This window comes from Chelmon rostratus, chromosome 12 (assembly GCF_017976325.1).
Source record: "Chelmon rostratus isolate fCheRos1 chromosome 12, fCheRos1.pri, whole genome shotgun sequence".
Lineage (NCBI taxonomy): Eukaryota > Metazoa > Chordata > Actinopteri > Chaetodontiformes > Chaetodontidae > Chelmon > Chelmon rostratus.
The window spans coordinates 6,198,141-6,215,132 of NC_055669.1; positions in this window are offsets into that span (position 1 = coordinate 6,198,141).

Genomic DNA, 16,992 nt, shown 5'->3' on the forward strand with positions numbered 1-16,992 from the left:
TGTTTACAGCCAGTTCCCTAGATCAAAAAAATCAATAAGTTAACAATTTAGCTACTCTTTGTGACCCTAAATTAACCACAGTATGTCTCCTTTAATAGTGTCATTTAGGAGCTCACTATTCTGAGACTACAGGCGCCTTATATGGCCACAACTGTCTCATTAACAAGCATGCCATTAATGACCATTGTCAATATAATTATATATAACTAATGTTAGCCATTTAAAAAACAGCTTGGTTACATACAATTAAAAATTCTAATCAAAGAAAGCATGAATCTAATTTCAACGCTTATCAGTACTTCTATATAAATAGCTCTGCTAAACCCACTGTGAGCTAGCTTCCTGACAGCAAATGGCAGACAGACATGGTGAACATAGTCGAGCTAAAAAGCAAGATTTTCCCAGAGAACAAGACAAAGCTAAAAGAGATGAATATTGGACGGTGGACAGACTCAAAACTAATATTTGTTCATTTATTTATATATAAGTAGCTGGACGTGTAAGCGGTCAACTGTTCGCTATCACATTCACGCACATTCAACTTTAAAATGTAATGCGCTCAAGCGCACAAAAGTGAAGAAACAATTCTTATGGAGGTGAAATTGACAAGCCCGGAGGCACGAGGTTTTAGGACTCAGTATGCAGACCACAGACAACTCAGCAAGGTTTCAAAATAAAGGAAAATTTATTAACTCAAAGCGCTCAGGATAAATCACAGAATGCAAACAAGGTAATGTAATCAAAGTAGAAATGAAAACGCTAAGGATAACCAGACTAGGCTCAAAAATGGCTCAACAACAAAGTATCAAACAAAAGAGGCAAAGCAGGACTAATCACAAAAGCTAGATAACAAAGTATCAAACAAAAAGTACAACTATGCTAATAACTAGACCTACAGGGACACAGAAGACAAGGATCATGGAACGCTAGATAGCAAGGCAAGTACAGGACAAGGCACAAGACAATCTGGCACAGGACAAAGGGAGACGCAGACTATATATACAGGTGGAGACAATTAGGGCGGGGTAGACAATCAGACAGGCGGGAAACACACCGGGAAGTCAAGGGCCTGAACCGAGAGGAGAGTTGGGTTTCACAATAAAACAGGAAGTGCAAGACAAGACATGACGCTCGTGAACAAAACACATTAACACATCTGACGAGACATGACAGAAATAGGTTGTAGCAGTAATTAGCCAGTTAGTATGTTAAATGTTCAAGACATGTGACTTTGAAAAGAAAATCTAATATCAGTCACTTGTTTTGTGAAATTCAAGCTCCAGCACCATCCAAATTTTAAGAGTAACTGTCACTAAACCCACAAGATCAGCTTCTTTCAAGACAGCACAGAAACAATCCTAAAATTTACTGCAAAAAAATTCAATGTGTACATTTATTTTGTCTCATGGAAACATGAAATTATCTCAAATCACGTAAGGTGAATAATTTTAACCAAAGCTACATACAAATCACAATTGAAAACCTTTTTTTTTTTTAAGAGAAAACAATAACAGTGAATTTACTTATTAACAAAGGCACAGGAATTGGTGCCAGATGACAGATGCATTCATGTAGATTAATGATAAACATGTGTTCTGAAAATTTAGGAAAGGTAGCAAACGTAGAAACAATTACTCCTCATTATTTCCATTTTTCCACATAACTACAGCCAGTGTTCATTTTGAACAGGGGGGAGGGGCATCTTGTTACAAAGGTGGTTTGGTGTGGTGGTGTATTTTCAGCAGATGTATCTGAATTATCATAGGAATATTGACGGGATATTATAGGAACACTACAGGCAGCAGTGTGTCTCTATGATCCTCTCACTCCTCTGCGACTACACGTGGCTTCTTGTAACTTAGATCATGAAGGTGACACCACTCTGTAGAGCATATGCTATATGCAACATATGCTGCAATACAGTACAGAACTGAGGGTTTAGATTAGAGAATATTATAGATCCGAGATGAAACTGACAGAACGGGAGTACTGAGAGCAGAGAGGGCAATTAGAAACCTGTCTGCTTCTTCAGCACCACGGACAGCTCCATGGATTTATCAATACACAGCACGGTCACGCTGCTGATGTTTCAGAGCCGCGGTCGAGGCCATCCATCTAACGCAAGCCTCAGTCGGATAAAGGATCAGCGAGTCAGGCAGACTAGACCAACATATTCAGCTAAACATCCCCTCCGTCCCTGCACCCGGGGGTGGCAGGTTAACATGGGGGTGCCTGCAGCAGCCTGCTGCTGACAGGTACAGAGTCAATCATGCTGTGTGAACATGCGGGCCTGGCTAAAAGCTTATTTGTGAATCACCACTTGTCTGTAGCTCTTTGTTTTAAACAGATCCTCCCTGTGGGGTTCAAATAGTGTTCGATGACAGTGAATGACCTGACATCCTTTGAAGGCTATTAAGTGGTTAGAGTTCATTCTTGCTGTGACACTCAAAGAATCAATACCTCTCCATAATGCCCATCTAGACGATAAGAAGTCCCCTCCGTTATAATAACCATCTCCCGAATCCCGTGGATATGAGTCTCCTCACTCTGTAGCCCATTATGCTCACCGCTGGTCTGAGCTGACTGATCTCACAGTGTCTTCAAAAGCTTCAACAGGCCTCTGGACACGGCAGGGCCTCAGTAAACACACTGAATGGAAATGGGAAGGATCCTCTCAATGGGCCTGCTGAGAATGACTTATATTTTAAGCTGCCACTAATCTGCAGACTTAATTAAGTCTCATCAGGACATCGCAGCTCGCTAGTGCCTCGCGCTGTGTGAGAGGATCACGGTGCAGGCAGACGACAGAGATAAGTGCTCTCGTTAGTCACCAAGACGGTATCGACGAAAAACCGCATGCTCCCCGCTAATGGAAACACTCCGGTCTGTCAGTAGAATGTGCAGCAGTGCACTCTGGGAGATGTCACAAGGTCAAGAGGTAACTGAGGTAGGATTTATGACTGCCAGCCAGATGACACCCGCAAGGTCAGAGATCGCTTGATGTGTTTGTCATCGTCACATGCCTGCCATCCACAGATCATGATAATGACACAACTGGAAGTGGATTACTTTTTGCCATCCAATGAAATGAAATATCACTTCTATGAGCATGCGAAAATTTCTTTTGGAAACTATCACATACACACTATACTGTGTTTTTCCATAGTGATAACTTAAGACAAACACATCTGTCTGCTCAATATGAAGCTACAGCTAGTTTAGCTTAGCGTAAATACAGGAAGTGAGGGGAAGCAGCTCGTTTGCCAAGATGGGCAGCCAATAGAGCATCCAGAAATTTGCTGCACCCAGTCAGGAAATAGCCTGGCACATAACCCACCCGCCATGTTTTTTACGGACATGTTGATTAGTTTTCTCAAAGTGCTGACAGGCAGATTTTGCTACCTCGAGACAGAGTGCAGCAAGTACAGATTCCCCCTGGTTCCAGTTTCTATGCTAAGCTAAGCTAATCAGCTGCTGACTGTAGCTTCATATTTAGCATATAGGTAAGAGAGTGGCATCAATCTTCTTATCTAACTAGCAGCAAGTAATAATATCTCCCAAGGTGTTGAACTGGTGCTTTAAATATGGGAAACCCTGAGCAGTTGCTGTTTTAGCTGCCAAACAAACCCATTAGATAATATTTCAGGGCGGCTCATGTGATTCCAGCTTCCCAGTGACTTTGAATCTCCGCTTTACATCGCTGAGTGTGAACACCCTGACAACAAAAAATCCAATTACTCATCCGCAGCCAATTTGTCAAACAAAGCCCCTGACCGCTGCACATGACATACCCGTTACACACTGCGATATTAAACCACTCCGGATGCAGATGGGCTCCACTTGTTAGGAAGCAATTTTCCCATGCAGTCATCGTCTGATGCGATCCTTTGTGTCAAATCCCTATTTAATAAGCAGCTCTCCACAGTCAAGCTCAGAACAAAACAAGTCAGCTTTTATTAATGCTTCTCATAAGTTAAAGAGGTCTCTTTTCACCGGGTTATTAAGATGACTTTGAATTTAGATAATGTTGCAACCAAGAGCTTTGCAGGGAGACGTGTCAGATGGCTTCATAATAAGGCTGCAAAGCTGTGCAGCTCGTGATCTGCTGGATGCAATGCTGATGCAATGACATCCTATGGAGAGTTCTTGAAACTTGCAAAGCACATGCTATATGTCAAACTTATCAAGCGCTTTTTTTTTTTTTTTTTTTTTTTTAAAGCTCCACAGGGAATTGGGTTTATGTTTGCTCGGATGGTTCATTTCCGTCAATGTGAGCTCAGCAGACGTCCTTCAGTCCCTGAAAAGGGCTGTTAAGGTTTGTTCAGGTCCCACGTGGGAGCTCTAAAGATGTCTCTTTAAGTTCAGTGACCTGGATTTGAATAAGGTGATGTGCTCTTTGATATAAAGAGAAACTCATTTGTTTTACCATAAGTTTTTCTCTTAAGTGCTTGTGAGCTGGAGGCTCCTCTGCAGGCTTCACGCTGCCAGGACAGCCAGTTGCTCAGAGACTCTGGAATCGTGATGAGGAATATAAACCTTGTGTTTTTATGGCTCATGATGCATTCTGTTTATTATACACTGTCGTCTGTCTGAGGGGCTGACGCGCTGTTGCCTGGAGCCTTTTTGTACATTTGCTGTAATGCTGCAAAAGCAAAGGGGATGTTGCTATGGCCAAGTGAGTATTTAAACAAATACTATAGCATGTGTATACAAAGCATGTCGTGACTCATGCATTTGGGTGTACAGCGTTTCTCAGGACAGCGAATGTGAATAGTTTGCATGTGTGTGCGCCAACTTTACTGAGTCAGTCTGGGTGTCAGAGTTTGGTGAGTGAGCGAATGTGCAGGAGGCTGAGGGTGTGGCAGGCGTGGGGGAGGAGCAGGGGCGACACGCCATCGCTGCACTTGTTTTTTTCCTGAGTGCTTATGAAAGAAGGAAGGCAGCAGAGCTCGGAGCTGACGCACCGCCGGACGTGACAACAGGAAGTACAGCGGCGGGTTCCAGCATGGAGCCAGACACACCAACAAAATGGCCGTCAGGGACGCCACCTCCCACAGCAAGGACACCGTCGTCTGTGTTTCCCCACCTGGTTCGGGCGAGGTGAATGTCACGTACAACGGAGACAAAGTTGAGCACAGCTCACGGCCAAATCTGCTAATGGGAGAAGCTGCAGAGCTAACATAAGGGGACATGACATTGACGAACTCAAGTGCATAATACGGCAGCCAGCTAATTGCGAAAGCCAGCGTCGAGGCAATCAGCAGAGCGGTGGCTTTCTTGTTGCGCCCGTCGGCGGCCAGCGTGCCCCTGCAGCCGTGCAGCTGAGAGATGATGAGGCCGCAGTTGACGGCGATGCAGAGGAGAGGGGCCACGTAGTAAACCAGGAAAGCAGGAACCAGGAAGAACAGCCACTCGTCTCGGCCCACCAACCACGTGCAACCCCCATCGAAGTTGATGTAGGTGACCTTAGGTATTGCCATGGTTACTGAGACCAGCCAAATGGCTACAACGGTGCACAACCTGTGGAAGACAGAGCACAGGTTTGCTTGTCGTGCAGGAGGATCACATCTGTGCCAGTAAAAGTAGGTCACATGTGCGCTGAAAGGATGCACAGACCCGACAGTTTGATTTGATGGTATTAGCCAGCAGTTCCAGCTTTAATCTATACCGTCTACGTTGACCTGTGACACATAACAAGGCTTATGCTTCCTTGGAATATTCTGCTGTGAGCTGCTGTTTGTTGGCCTATTTCATTTGACCTTCACTGCCTCCGCGTTGTAGTGAAGTAATTGACAGTGATGTGAAGTGGCATTAACGCAGCACTGAAGCGGCTGTTTGTGATAGTTGTTGTGTTTATCGTGTCACAGTCATACTTCTATGGGTAGAATCTCTAAAACCATGATGTATACAACTTCGCTGCCCCTCAGCGGTGGTACGAGGGGAGACACTGCAAAGGCTACGTGAACTGCTGCCAACATAACACACCTGAACCTCCAGCCAAACTGCTGGTGGTCAAGATGCCTTGTGGGTAACTTAGGTGCCAGATATTGACAAGGAAGAAGAATGATTGGACTAAAAGGCAATATTTCTCATTCTGCTGCATCAATATTCATCTAAGTCATAGGAGTGCAATGTTAAATCAGTGGAGGACTCTTTTAAAGAACAAGGCTGTCAGTCCCGAGCTCATTTGTTCCTAGTGGAGACATAAAACTTTAAAAAAAAATATATATAATTATTTTTTTAACAATGATAATAAGACAGCTGGGCACACATTTCTAGGAGACTATTTTGAGCCGTGGATTATTACACACTCTGTGCACCAGTGAGTACAGCACCAGACTGGTTAGTTGGATCAATTCATTGTTGCTTGAATGATTTTAATGGGGCAATAGTGCAGCGCCTGTTCAAAACGCGTCTATTCAGAACGGGCCGAATGCTTGGCCTCCAGGATTGTTGGTTACAGCTTCCTCATCATCACAGACATGCAAGGCTGGATGGATCCTGCAGGTCAAGACGTAGCAGCAGACCCACCGTTTTAGATGCACACAGTTTTTGTCCTTTTATATTTCCAACAATAAGCAGTACAATACACTACCAATTTATTGAGGTGTCGCCAAAACATGAGCCACGCCTAAATTACTGCTATTAATAACAATTATGGTTATTGTTATTTCTGCTTTCTGGTTAAATGACATTTAATTGACTGGCAGGTCAAAGACACACTGCACGCGTGGAAAGATGAGCAATTGTTTAATGCATTAAAAATGTCACATTTTTATTACAGTCTCATGTTACCAGCATTTGTGAGGAAAGCTGAAGGGAAATTGGTGTATCAAAGCTCTAACATTAAAGCTTAGCTAAGCTGACACCTGTATCCAGCACTATTGAAAGAGGGTTAACCTGGAGCTGGTGACGGCTGGAAACCTGTGGCCATGTTTTATACAGCCTGTGTAAAACAAATAAAACCTGTGATAGTATCATGATTGAGCAAACAAGGATATTAGTACGTGGGCTCAGGAACACGTAGTTCAGGGTTGTAGGACTGCGGGGGCTCTCCACCTCTGCAGGGCGATGTTTCTCAGCCCTCTCGAGAAACACTCACCCAAACCCGCCAAGTATGAACAGACAGAGATATCTCCCATTTTAGTCAGATTTCTTGACAATAATAAATAATATGACCCATTTTCTCTTTCAAAACATTCACACCTCCACCTCTGCATGCAAAGTAATACTCACACTTGCGTCAGGCTAGCAGGCGCTCTTGTCCGCGGTGCAACTATGCGATACCTCAGCACCGACAACGCTGCCAGGCTAAAGATTTCCACTCCTGCTGTCACCGAAGTCATGAACCCCAGGAGGACGCACGTCCCACCGCCGAGCTGCCAGTTCTGGAAACCGGCACTGAGGAGCACGCAGGGCAGGGTGAGCAGGGCCCCCAGGTCTGCCAGGCTCAGGTTGAGGAGCAGGACGGAGCTCGGCTTGGAGCGACGGCGGGGGTTCCTCACCAGCACCAGCCACAGCAGGAGGTGACCTCCGACCCCGACCACGAGAGAGATCATGCTGACCAGGGGCAGCACCACAGTGAAGGCGATGGTGGTGTTGGTGGAGACCACGTTGAAAAGGAGGTTGACTATGGCGGGCATGATCGTACACTGTATCGCTGGGATGAAAGAGCGACAGATGGAGAGAAGAAAAGAGAAGATGGTTGGAGCAGTTTTACTAGATGAGATTGTGGATGAAGGGAAAGAAAGGCCAGGAAGAGATGCACTGAGGGTGATGCAGAGGTAAAGAGGAGAGAATGCAAGAAAAAATGTGAGAAATTCCAGATGAGGCGAGACAGGAGCAGCCAGAGATGATGAGGAGGTGAACAGGGGAGAAGGATGCTTAGAGGTGAGAAGAATTACAGACAACTGTGAGTGCAAGGTAGACAAAATCAGGAGTTCAGAGACATGCAGAGTGATTATAGCTCTGAAAACACGTTTTAATAATCAACCCCTCTCATGTATTATTCATGTTTCTAATAGTTGCCGCTCCTTGGGGCCCGAATCACCTGCAATCCGGAGCTCACCAGGCTCTCCCTGTGACTGACAAGCCTGATGATTCAGACAAAACGCTCCAGTCCTCCCTCTTCGCTCTCAGGAGGCTTAAGCAGCAAACACTCATGACATCAGCGAGTCGGCTGCGTCATGACAGAAAGGAGACGGCTCACCTCGACGGGCTGGGCACATGGCGCAGGCAGGCGCATCACGCAGATAGAGGGAGAGAGCTTAGCCCGCTCGTTCCCGCGGGGATAAACAAAACACGGCTGTGCAGAGGAAGAAGTGCAGTCTTTGGTAAAGAGCAGGCGGTTGACCAGAGCGAAGCCCCGCAAGTAAACAAACCATTTATCCCTGTGAGCAAACAAGCCATTTATGTGCCGTTAAAGAGACGACTATCTGCACGCTGACATTTAAAGCTTTCCTCAGTAATTGATTTTACTTCAACGTCCGGGCAGAATGTCCAACATTTGTTGGATCCTTCAACTCCAAACGCACAAACAGGAGCACAGCCATGAGTTTCAGCAGAGTTTACAGACGGCGTCGCGGGTCGATGAGGCTAGTCTCGACTGCATCCCGCCGGAACATCCTGAACGAAACAAACCACGGCACTTTGAAGACGGATTAAACTAAAGGCTCTTTAAAACACCCGGGGAGTTGTCTGCTGAGACTTTCCAAATGTCTAGACTCTCACGCATTATCCAATTTTTGCTTTGACACTCTTTGATAAACCTCATGAATGACTGTAAGAGCCAAGACAGCAGCCAGACAGCGGCGTGTCACAGTGAAGTTATGGCAGCCACGGATCATTAAAAGAATAGTTTAACCCTGCAGAAAATGTGCGTATTTGCTCTTTTTCAAGAGCACAATGCATCGATGTGGAGTTAGCCTAGCTTAGCATATGAACCTTGATACCTAGATAAGGACAGGAAGCAGGCTTTAGGGATGACATAAGGCCTTTTTTTAAGTGTCGGTTATTTTCCTTAAAAATCCTTTGAATTTCCTGTAAAGGATGATCTGAATGACAATATATATACACATACTGTAAAAGTACTCCATTATCAAGTATGAGCCCTGCATTCAAAAATGTATAGAAGTTGTGAAAACTCGTACTTGAAGTAAAAGTACTCATTATGAAGAATGGTGTTCTATTATTATGTTATTGAATCATGATAATAAAGATGTATTCATGTGTAGGTGGTACTTCAATGTTGTTGTTCTTTAACCTAAAATGATGCTGTAATGATGGTGGTGTCATGTTGTATAACTTGATTACGTGCTGTGTATGGAAACTCCTGAAAAGTAATCTGAAAAGTAACTAGTAACTATAGCAGTTAAATGATTGTAGTGAGGTAAAAAGTGCAATATTCCCCTCTGAAAAGTATAAAGCAGCGTAAAATAAAAATACTCAAGTAAAGTACCTCAAAGCTGTACCTACCCACAGCACTTGAGTAAATGTACTCAGTTACTTTCTATTACTGACAATAGTGGTTTTCATGAAAACTGGCATGTTCTCTCAGCTCCACAGATAAGCTCTTTAACCGTTAATTGTGCTAATTGCGACATCATCAATGTAACTTGAAAATGCCAGAGTGTGGTGGTGGGATGCATCATTACTCCCACTTCTGTCAAAACCTGATCAACTGTGTCCGTGATGCTGCGTGTGAGGGACAGATGGACAAACAAATGAACAAACGTTTGTTCATTCCTTCACCCATCTGTCCCCCTCATGCAGCATCTCACTCAAGCTTAACATCCATGTCCAAATTTCATCTTTGGGGGTGGGTGATAATGTGGCTTCACACGCAAAGCGGAAAGGTCAGCGAGGCGGCTCAGTTGGAGTTTTGAACAAAGAGTCATCACTGACTCTTAACTGTGCTGAATAGAGGCTTTATACGAGTGTCAGCATTTGAGGGGAAATAACAAATCAGCGCTCCGGTTTTATTAGCGCAGCTGCAGCTGAATGAGGAGTGAAGAGCAGAAGTCTTGGAAAAGGGCTAAAAGGGAAAGATGTAACGTGACAGATGAGGAGAGACAGCCAAGAACACATGTGATGGGAGGTACGGAGACACAAACTGAGCAACGCAGGGCTAAACTAATTGCGTTTCATTTTCGACACGTTGGCCTCCAGCTGAACCGATTCGCTATTTTTAGACGTTGCGACTGGCTCCAGGCTATTTTCAGTGCAACCACTTTAACTCCTCGGCCACAGTGTGGATTTACATATGTCTGTAGCATGAAAATCAATCAATCAGTCCAGGATTTTCAGAGGAAAGCAGACAGTGGTGGGAGTTTAATTCTTAAAATAGCAATAGGGTGACATGTTAAAGGAACAACCCGAATCAATGTGTGGAGAAACATGAGGAAGGAAGATGCTTCCATACAGGGCACACGTATGACGGTTTAAAGTCAGCAGATCTAAAGTGTGTTGGACAGCACTCCCCACCACCATCAATCATCAGAACACCATATGAGGGAGTAAGGTTTGGAAGGAGTGATGAACACCATCCTCTAAGACAGAGCGCGGCTGTAGGGATAGCGGTCAGTTCGTTACTTGCTCGTCCACCACTTTGGTCCAGACTATATCTGAATAACTGCTGGCTGGATTGCTGTGAACTTTGATACAGACATGCACGGCCCCCAGAGGATGACTCGTAAGGACCCCTGACTTTTCCTCATGTGCCACTATGAGGCTGACATTTGTGTTTTTGAATGAAATGTCTTCGCAACCAGTGGATGACTTAACATGAAACGTAGTACGCACATTCATGTTCCCCTGGGGATGAACTGTAAAAACTTCAGGTCAAAATACGAGCAAAACTAATGCTCCACCATCCCATTTTTTAATGGGTAAGTGCTAATTAACATTTGCTAAATAGGATGGTTAAACGCCAGCATGTTAGTGTTATCACTGTGAGCATCTTAGCGTGCTCGTGTTAGCTCAAGCTCATTGTTCCTCTGGTTTTTCACCCATCAGTACGTCACAGCTTGGATTCAGAGGCACAAGATTTGATTTAAGTTCTATCATAAAACAGTCAGTATCATATTACCCTTTACACAATAAATGTTTAATCCATAAAGAATTTCAAACCAAAGCAGAAAAAATCCACTAGCGGCATAATTTGATCCACTAGTTTAAAGCAGAAATGAGTCCAGCGGCCTTCACACAGGCTATAACATTTCTTTATCTTTATTGTTCTTTTCTAAAGCTAAATAGGTCAAGCTAATGGCTCATAGCTCAACTGCACTGGATAATGCAATCACTGGCAAGCGCAGTCGTGGGCTCACCCACAAATCTTTAGTGGAGGAGATGCAGGATATAAAGATCCATAAAATGCAATAGAAAAGTTGCACACTCTGAAATCAGGCCTCCCCTCAGCTTCACTGGCAACATTTCAAGCCAGCACTAAGTCTTCCTCAGCACAAATACCCACGTCAGGGAAATTATGTAACAAGATGACCGGTCCCATCATAATCACTAAATCACATTCGCATGCGCCAGGACGTCCTCATGGAGATTTAAAGGACGCACTTTAATATGAGTAAGTGCACAGGTGTAACTCGAAGATGTCATTCAATCAGCAGGTCAGGAGCGAATCCGCTGAAAATATCCCAAAAATACAGATTTCATCACAACACAGCGAAAAGTCAAACCTCAAGCGGGTTGAAGCAGATGCCAAGAACTGTGGGACCCAGGTGTGGACCAGGAGCAGGACGTGAAAGCAAACGCAGAGGTCTTTCCGAAGAGCCGCGGGGAAATATGAAGAGGTTAAATGTATGTGCCTCACTTACTGTGAAGAGTGACCCGCCCGAGAGAAAAGCACCTCGGCTCACCGTCAGCTGCATAAAGAGGACGAAGAGAGGGCAGCCACCTGCGGTCCTCCCTGTTTCCCCTCCTTCTCTTGACTTAACATGCTGCCCTTTGGCCACACACACACACACATACAGTATACTGATGATGATGTGAAGGTGAAGGGAGACTACACTTTTTTTCTCTCTACCAGCTGACTATATCAATGAAATGACATCCAGTATCACCTCTGTAGGCTACATGACTGTATGCAGACACATGCTTCTGTCAGCCGCTGGCATGCCGGCGGAGAGCCAGGTCTTAATCAGCATCAGTGCCTGACTTCACTAATGCTCTTGCGGCTGCGAGGGTGCAAATCACTGCAGTCCTGTTCCAACGAGGCAACGAGTCTACAGCTATGCTTCTTTAACCACAGACACTGACAACGTGATAGAAAAACACAATAAAAGACTGATTGTTTACGATTACTTCCATATGCAGCTATGGCGACGGTAAATAGATCTCAAAATGAAGCTGTGCATTTCAATGAGTACATACACACACAAACCTGTGTGTATATGGAAACCTTCATGTTGCTCTGGTGTGTGTGTGTGTGTACAAAGTGCTGCAGTCATAGCCAGCTGTCAGTGACCTTCCATAATAGTCTGTGACGTGCTGCTCAGGCTAACATGCTCACACGACAATGACAGCATGCTGATGTTTAGCAGGTACCGTTTGTTTGGCATGTTAGCCTGCCGACATCTGCTAATTAGCGCCAGATAAAAAATACAGGCAAGGCTGATGGGAATACCACTGGTTTCCAGTCCCTCGCTATTAAACTGAAGTATTGGACAAACCGAAATTCTGACCTGATGATGGCGCTAAATGAGACTCAGGCGATCAGCAAAAGTTTGGCATTTCATCTTAAGGGGGCCATGAATGTCTGTACAAATGTTTTACTATTTCAGATGTTATTTCATCACATTTAAAGCTGCTAGTTCACCAAGATCGCTGGGATGCATCCTCTGAGGAACATGAGTGTGTGTACAGTCCAAAGTCCAGTCCTTAGAGTTACACACTAGCGTGGCTATAAAGCTCACAGATGGTGTTTTGGCCGCGTGGTGTATCTCCAGTGTAAAACTCTACAGCCTGAACTCTGAAAATCCACTTCCCCTCTGTGGCTTGGTTACCTCAGTCGGCCTCTCTCCCTCTAGGTATTTATGTGTCTACAAAATATCTCACTCCCACGAAACCTAACGCAGCCTCAGCTCCTCCGACACTGACCTCACTATCACTTTCTTTTTCACTCACACACACACTGACACACACACCTTTAACAGAGGAGCACACAAACACATTGAAACTCCCACGCAAGTGCAGAAACACCTCGACGTGCACACACGGCTTTAATCTCCACTAATTGCCGGCAGTGGGTATCATGAGGCTCCCTTGTTCTCAGGGAAAACAAGCAGATATGAGAGGGAGGGAGCGGGGGGGAGGAAAAGGGCGAGAGTGCAATAAGAACAAGGCAGATGCAGAGAGGAGGGAGGGAGGGCGAATGATTGCTTCCACCGAGGCCTGCGTGGAAAGTGTCAAACACGCCTCCTCAGATCGTAAAGATGGACACAAACTGAATAGAAGTCTTTTATGAACCTGAGAGGAAAAACACAGCGACAGCTGCGTCGGTGGGAGACGTCTGAGCCGAGTGGAGTTCAGGATGGAGCCAGAGGAATCCGAGTGTGCGGCGCCGTGTTCGCTCTTTTAAAGGAGGAATAAAGGTGTGAAGCTCAGCTGTGGCAGGAAAATGGAAACAGTAAAGTTTATGGGTTTACTGGATCACTTGAAGCTCTGGCTGTTGCCTCTTAGCTGATTTACTGCACAGCAGGTTCAAACCTGAACTCACTTTAACTGTGTTGTTGGTCTTTGTTTGTGCAGTTTTGATTTTTTCTTTTTGATCACTTTTGCTATTTAATCTGCTATTTTATACAGTATACAACCAATTAGCCCTTATAGCAAAGTAACTCCATTGTTTACAGATAATGTTACTGTATGATCTGGGAATTTATGATGGGCATTTTTGCTGTTCTCACAAATTCATGTATATGGTAACATAGAGGTGGGACACGGTCATTATTTTCAAGGTCACACTGTCTCCCAAGTCCAGTCAGACATAAAATCATATAATCAGAGGTATCATCTGTCTGTCAATCTGCATGTTCAGCACACACCTCTGGATTCATGAATAAAAATCATTCGTAGTTTGCTTTTATTTGACAAACCTTAATCAAGCTGAAAACTGTCTGGCACGACAGCACCAACTGCTACAAGAAGATTAAAGAGCGAAGCTGCACGAACAACACAAACAACACAAACAACGACAGTCAAATTCAGCTTTGTTGTCTTCGGCTGAAGAAGGTGGAGCTGCAGCAGAGCGCTCCTGCTCACCGTATCACCGCCTCCTTCAAATGCCGCAAGTATAATAAACTCTGAGTCGTGAGGGTTTAGCTGCACGTCAACCAGCTTTGCATCCTAATACTGCAGGCACAATCTGAACGTTTGTGCACACTGGATGCACTGAGTAGAGGCAGGTGCACTACAGTAAATAGAGCCACTCCTCATAGGTGTGATTAGGATCTTTCACAGCAGCTGGATGTGTTTGGTTACAAGCCCTAAATGCTCTGACTGGAGGGAGTTAAATAAACACTGCTTGCATGCAGGTAGAATATAGGTGTTTGGAATTATAGTGGTGACACGGAGCTGACATCGCTTCTTTTTTCCTGGTGTTACCTAACACAGAAGCCCCAGCATGCATCCACTGTGTCAGGCTTTCTCACCTGGTTTTGTGCTGCTCTGTAGGTGCAGCGGTGCAGCGCACTGGCTCATATAAACTCATTACCAGCCATCCACTGTTGACACAGCGAGTCAAATGGCTTGCTGCTGACCCATCTGCTGGTGCCGAACACTCACACCAACACAGCGACACGCACGCACGCGGTCAGGGGAACACACACAACTCTGCAAATACTGCAGATATGAATGAGCAAGCTTGGGAACACATAACTGAGCACACACATGCCTCACACCATCCGATATGCATCAAGATGAATGAGCTGGAGTGGCCTCTGCTGATAACATGCACACACACTCACACACTGTTGTTGCGTTGGTGGAGCACGGTGTTTATGCACGGCTGAAGCGTGTAGGTTTACATACACAGTAATGAAACATTCAGCCGAGCATATGGCGTGTGGGACCGTGTGTGGATGGAAAGAATTACCCAAGCTCATCCCGTGACCCAGTGAATGTGAATGCAACACCTCTGGCTGGGATCTGTCCTGGCAGTGTGGGAGATCAGGTGACTGCATGGAGGGAATTAAAAGCTCACAAGACAAACAGGCTCATGGTTGTTTAGAATAACTGATGAACCGTCCAGGCCTGTTTACACCTGTGTTGCTTGAGATGCGTGCATGACAGAGAGAGCACGCGACACAGGGTGGGAGCCTGCTGTATAGGCCTAATCTGCTGTTTACATGCCAGAGGTAGGAATAATTAAGGAGCATGTTTATACTGCCAATTAAGTGCTGATCTCATTAGAGAGCCTCCGCTACACCCTCGAATGATCCCATCTGCAAAATCAACATCACGTCAGCTGTGTCGTCGTGCATGTGCCGCTTCATTAGTACAGTGACTGCTGCTAAGAGCCGTGATTGTGGTCGTGACAGCACATCATGACTTGGCAGCCACATGTCATTGGGACAGGCTGGAGACATGCTCAGTCTCTGCTGCCATCTGCTGCTCAGAAACAGGAACAGTCCAACGCAAGGTGGCTCAGGGGTCATCATATCACCGGAAACAGTAAATCTGAGCCACCTGTGTCACCATTACGCTTAAGTGTTACTATGTAGTTTGTGAGCTTCTTTTAAGAGAGTACTGCCCTCTCTCATGTTTGAAATGTTTCTAATTTAAAGCACCATTTTAAAGCACCAATACACCATTTAAGTATTGCACGTCCATAAAGTTAGTGGACGCATAAGAGACAGATTTTTTTAAAGAATGGTGAAAATTGAGGCAACAAGGGTAGAGATATCCTGACTTGCAGCTCCTGGTATATGCCAAGCTCCAATGATGCTGCATTTCCTATAATGCAACCAACAGCACCTCTGTCCCTCACCAACACATTATATCTCTTTTGTGTATAAGAGGTAACTTCTCTGCCGGTGACTACCTAAGCTAAGCTATAAGCTAACCACCTGATGGCTCCAGCAGCATACTTAACTCTTCAAGACAACAAATGAGCGTGATCCTCAAAATGTCTCAGTGTGTCTTTAAAAAATGTGTTGTTATCAAGGTCAAGCCATGTGAACCGTCTTGATGTGATTATCTGGATGGGAGGTTATTTTCTCAGACCTGACAGAACTCCCCCAGGGCCCCAGTAACCATTATACAAGCCGTAATGCCCCCGACTAATAGACTGACCTTTATGTGTAAAATTGGCGGAGTTCCCTTTTGGGAAATGCAGGTTACTTTCACAGTGTAACACTTAATGAGTTTCATTGTATATGCAGAGAAGTACAGGAGAAACATGACCGTTGATACTCCAATTCCTTGTGTAAAGTCAATTTTATTTATTCTGATTCATAGAAGCATTTTTAGAAAATATACTCATTTTCAGGCCTGCAAAATCAGATTAAACCTGGAAGTGATTCACTGACTGACTTAAATACTCTTGAAGAGATGGGAGTGCTAAGTGCATGAAAACACATTTCTCAATCATCAACGTCAGCATACACCAAAAGCATACTTACAAACACAGTTATCAAATGGGAGATCATCACAAATAAAAACATGGTTGTTAACCGGTAGAGTACCACAAGGGTTAGTGCAGCTTTATATTCAGTATTTACATCTCCGTCGGAATAAATAGAGTACAAACTCACTTAAAGTGGTCACAGATTGTCAGACGGGGAGGGGATGAGAAGATAGAGTATTTTCATTATTAAATGATTCTGCACAAATGCATAAAACAACAGTTCATGATGGGCATACTGGAGAGACATTGAACTACCGTGTGTGCTTGTGTGAACGGTACTTGATGTACTGCAGGTCAGAGCTTCCCTTATGCCTGAGAAAAACCATAGCAAGTGCAACCAGCTAAAAACAGAAAGC